We start from the raw sequence: 5,275 nt of genomic DNA on the forward strand, positions 1-5,275 counted from the left end.
TCTCTCTTTCTAAGAGCATTAAGTCTGGAGCGTTCTGGTGGTGACAGGACTGTCAGGGTCAGATGGGCGCTCAGCCTGATTAGACCAGCTCACAGCAGATCCTCAGCAGAGGGAAGCTCCCAGCAGGCACAGCGTTTCTTTGTGTTTTAGTAGAGGTAGGACTACAGATTGCTGCAGGAAAAACTTTTACTATCTGCAGCTGGACTCACCGCCACTTGTTGCAGAAAAAGACTGAAAGAAAACTGAAGGCAAAGAGCCAGAAAACTTGACATTCTTTCTGTGCTCTGAGAAGACGGTGCAGAAGTGGTAAGGAGAAACTCTTCATCTTGTTGATACTCGTTTATATGAAACTCTAAAACTTGTTATTGATGAGAAATACACAAAAGGGCTTTCAGAGATTAACAGTCTTAGGAAATTTTCTGGAATTGGTTGAGACAAATAATAAGAGCTGTTGCCCACAAAAATCTGATGATCTGTATAATCAGCCGGCGGTATAGATAGAGCTATAAATACAGCTGTAGGTATTTGGAGGTTTACTATAACAGGCAGTCAGCTGGTTGCATGTCTGCATTCAAACTTTTTGTGTAGCTGTTGCTGCTGCAGGACTTTGGTGTCATTGACAGTTGGGAGTTTTTGTGGATTTCCCTGTCCATCAGCCGAGAGGTAAGGGAGACGCTTGGACACAGTAAGAAGTGAAAGTTAGGTAATCAACAAGGCTTAGTTTTCAGAGTGATTCACTCTGAAAGACTGAGCTAAACTGGCTGCTGCAGGATTTATCCTATTTGTGGCTACTACTGTTGTAGGTTATTATTGTTGAGATTAACGTTCCGTTCAATCTGGAGTTTTTGTGATTATGTCACTAAGTTTTAATCCACCAAATCATCCTATTTTTTAAATTAAAGAACATTAAATTAACTGTCCAGCCAAGATCTTGTGTTCTCAATGCACTTTTTAAACGTGAAGCCACTCTGTTTTAAATGTGTTCAGCAGCCTAAAGTGACTTCACTATAGTTGTGATGAGTTAGTGATCTCTTTTCTAAAGATGCCAACTAAATGACTTTTTATTTTTTCAGTTTTGAATTGACTCAGCTTAAAATGAAATATTCCTGCCCTGACTTCCTCTGTCCCTCCTGACAAAAGATAAACTACTAATAATAGATTGTAAACAACAGATTATTTTTGGATCACAGGGTTCTGGTGGAGCGAATGTGACAGTCTGTGTGTTGGTATTAAAGGTGACCACGGATCAAAACAGACTCTAAAAATATACACAGTTAACATATTGGTTACAGTTCAGGTAATTATGAAGCAAGAAAACAGTTTACAACTTATGAAAATCTCTAATAAATTTACTGTTTGTCTTTGCTCCTTATTGCCATTTCGTTTGATTTTACTTTTTTAAATAGTAAAGCCAAAAAAGTGAAAAGTGAACCCATTTTAAATGACATGCAGGCTAAGATTGCACTTATTTCTCACAAAAAAAATGTTTAAATTCACCTTTAATTTTTCTTCAACTCAAATGTTTAAGGACCATCATGTTTAGGCATTGTATAATCCACATGAATAAAGTGTGTTTTTATTATTTAGGGTGTCATAAATGATCACAGAGTTGAATGTACTAGGGTCTACAGGTCCCTATCAAATACAATCCAACTTTATTTATAAAGCACTTTTAAACAATGCAACCGACCAAAGTACTGAAACATGGCTCATACAATAAAATCAAAACACAAGTAAACTAAAACCAGATAACAAAACAGTAAAACACATCAAATCGGGTCAAACAATAAAAGCAGATAAAACTAAAAAGATCTATTAAAATCAAGTCAGAAGAAGAGTTTTAAAAACAAGAAATATAGGCCTGGAGGGGCAGCTTGTTCCACAATATAGGAGGTCCTGCAGCAAAAACTTGATTCTGATTCCAACCTGAGCTTAAGTCTAGTTTTAGGGACCCTTAGGAGCAGCTGGTCAGCTGATGGAGTTGGTGGGTTTATCGATATGAAGCACTTTAAAGACGAAGAGTGGGCAAGGCCATTTAAAGATTTAAAAACAAATAAAAGTATTTTAAATTGGATCCTTAAATGCACAGGTAGTCATGTTGGTTAAAAGCTCTGCAGCAGCATTTTGTACACTCAGCAGTCAGGCAGTGGGAGACACTAACCCCCAGATAAAGTGTCTTTCAATAATCCAGAAAGGCATAGATTACTGTTTCGGTATTGTCACTGTGTGTTCTTGGAAGGATGGGTTTATTGTGGCTAGCTGCCTCAAATGATAAAATCTTATTTTATCAACTGACCTGTTCTGGCTGTCTAGTTAAAGCTCAGAATCCAGTTCAGCCCCCAAATTACTCCCAGTCAATTTGCTGTACTGGGCCAAGGAACCTAAATCCACATTGAGGGACCAGCAGCACCTCCAAAAACCACCACTTCAGTTTTGGATTCATATCAAAAAGTTAAGCACCATCTTGGCTATTATGTCCTCAAGACACTAAGAAACAAATTTTTGGAGTATGCATCTGACTTTTTAAGAAGTAGCTACATAAATCTGACTGTCATCTGCGTAACAATGGAATGAAATACCTTTTTTTTTTTGTTAACCATTTCAAAGCAATACCTCCAATTCCCGCCCACTTCTCCAAACGAGTTAGCAGAATGTCATAAACCACGGTGTCAAAAGTGGCTGTGAGATCTAAAAGCGCAAGGATGACACAATCACCGCAGTCAGTAACTAAAACATTTTAAAAAAAATTAAAAGAGCCGATTCAGTGCAGTGGAGAGTTTTAAAACTGGATTGGAAAACCTCGAGAGTGGCATGCTCCTCAAAAAAGATAATTAACTGACTGTGCATCTTCTTGAGGGCTTATGAGATAAAAGGAAGTTTAGAAAAACGCCTAAAATTAGCAAAAGATGAGGCTGCACATGTTTGAAATGAACAGGGACCAGACCAGAGCAGACTACTGCTGATAAGTTCAAGAGCAAAGTGTCTTATAGTGGAGCAAACCTCTTTAAAAAGTTGATGAGGGGCACATCGCTTGGAGAACCTGAAGCCTTCAAAAGATAGGTAATCTGAAGAAAAGACAGAGTCACACGTTAAAACCTGCCAAAGACTTCAACACAAACCGAGGGAACACAGGCAGAAGCTGAAATTAGTTCTTTTTGGTTCTGACGTAATCAATAGAAAGGTGAAAAAAGTTTTCACCAAGAGCAGAGGTGGGCTATTCCACAAGTTACATGAAGAAATTTGTGATTTTTAGTTCTATTCAAAGTAAATAAGGGCTTTTTGTATACAATTTTAGAGAATATTGTTGCCAGTTTTGTGTAAACCACACTTACAATGTTGAGTAATTCTTTTTTTGTGTGTGTGTTGCATTATAGAATTGCTGGTTGATGGAGTCTGTGCGGCAGAGTGGGGCCTACTGCCACGCTCAACACCTTTAGACCTGGTCTGGGATGATGCTGTGTCATGCTGTCCTGGTGCCATGAACCCTGAGAGATCTCCACCCTTTGCCTTATGAATCCACCAGCTCATGGGGGCCACAAGTGGAACCCTGACACAAAACGCTATCTGGAAAGAAAAGAAAGATAGAGAGTAAACGAGAAAATCAAACAAAAAACTGGATCTGTGACGATCACAGAGATAAAGCTGACAAGAGTGTATAGCCTTCTGGACTATAGAATCGTGTCAACATATGGGATAGCCATCTGGACAGCGCAGACTCAAAAACTGAGAAAATATACTGAATACTTGGGAAAAAAAGAGGAAGATTCATCTGGAGGTGGAATATACGTGAACTGAAGCTGCTAACTGCTACAGCTGGAGCAAAAAGTGAGGACACACCAACCGTGCACAGCACCTACAAACATCCTAACTAACGTGCTCTGGTATGTAATGTAGTTGTTTTAAAGGATGGTCCAGGAAAATTACTTTGTGTTTGAAGATGTTGTAAGTGAAAAAATGGTGTTCTACAACACAAGTAAACAAAGTAATCATAGCAAAGGAATACTGATAAAACACATATAGGGCCCTGAGATCCAGGAACAGAACACAAATGGGCAATATTTGTAATTTCACTGTAAGACCATAGGGATTAGGTCAAACATGCCACAATTTTATATTTGGGAAGTTTGAGATTGTTTCTGCAAAACTCCTGCACATCTGTAATTTTCTTTTTTCACATAAATTTATGGATTTCTGTTCGATTTTTTTTTATCTCTCTGACATCACCCAGATCAATACTATGTAACATAGATTCTGATTTAAGATGACTAAAACAGAACGTCATCACATCTCCTACCTGAATTTTTGGCCTCATTTACAACACACTATACCACTACAGTAACTGTGGCAGGACTGCATCTGGCACTGAACTGCTGCAGCTAAAATACACCCAAAACAGGAAACAAGGTGTGGAGCATGTGCATAACTCAATGCAAAATGTAAAGACAATATGACGAATACGGTGGCCCCAAGGTGTAAATGAACAACATTTGAAAAAATGGAATTTACATTTGAAAAAACAACATTTGAAAAAACAGAATTACATTTGAAAAAACAATCACATTAGAAAAAACGGAATTACATTAAGCCAAAGCGGAAGGTTTTTTTTAATTATTTTTTTTTTTTTACTTTATTAACTTTATTATTATGTATTTATTTATTTATTATTATTATTTATTAACTTTATTTTTCAAATGTGATTCCGTTTTTTTTAATGTAATTCTGTTTTTTCTAATGTGATTCGGGCTACTACCGCTTTGGCTTAATGTAATTCCGTTTTTTCAAATGTTGTTCTTAGGGCCACTGTAGAAGAAGTTGCAGAGAAAGATCATTTGGTTGAAGATTCTCTCAAAACAATAATAACATTTTGTGGCGGTTGGTATTGTTGATATATTTTACAGTTTCCTCTCACTTTTAAACCAGTCAGCACCCAGTCAAAGCATAAAGGTGACCGATGGTACAATCAGACAGATGAGGAAAGAAAAAACTGCAAAATGGCTCTGGTGTTGCTTTGGTAAAACTGACTGCTACATGATCATCCATAAATCCTGTCTGCAAAGGTACACCAACATCCATCCTTCCATTATCTTTTATCCACTTCTTCCTTTTTGGGTCGTTTGGGTCACTGGTTCCCATGTCCAGCCGTCATGGTGCGAGGGGTGGGGGACACTCTCCAGTCCATCACAGGGACTCACAGAGACAAACAAGACAAACAACCATTCACTCTCTCACTCACACCTAGAGACAATTTAGAGTTACCAATCAGCCTAACATGCAT

General features: G+C 37.9%; 1 protein-coding gene across 3 annotated transcripts in view; it reads left to right on the forward strand.

The window, feature by feature from the left end:
• Positions 1-219: 219 nt before the first annotated feature.
• Positions 220-5,275, forward strand: part of LOC119410157 (protein tyrosine phosphatase type IVA 3) — a 10,057-nt gene continuing 5,001 nt past the window's right edge. The window contains exons 1-2 of one of the 3 annotated variants that reach the window (XM_037677067.1): positions 220-306; positions 3,375-3,881. The gene's annotated coding sequence lies outside the window, so the exon portion shown is untranslated. Of the gene's footprint in view, positions 307-550; positions 664-3,374; positions 3,882-5,275 lie in introns of those variants that run through there. The other 2 variants (XM_037677068.1, XM_037677064.1) reach the window with 2 other exon arrangements.

Source organism: Nematolebias whitei, chromosome 5, assembly GCF_014905685.2.
Source record: "Nematolebias whitei isolate Nwh7 chromosome 5, NemWhi1, whole genome shotgun sequence".
In the NCBI taxonomy this organism is placed as follows: Eukaryota; Metazoa; Chordata; class Actinopteri; order Cyprinodontiformes; family Rivulidae; genus Nematolebias; species Nematolebias whitei.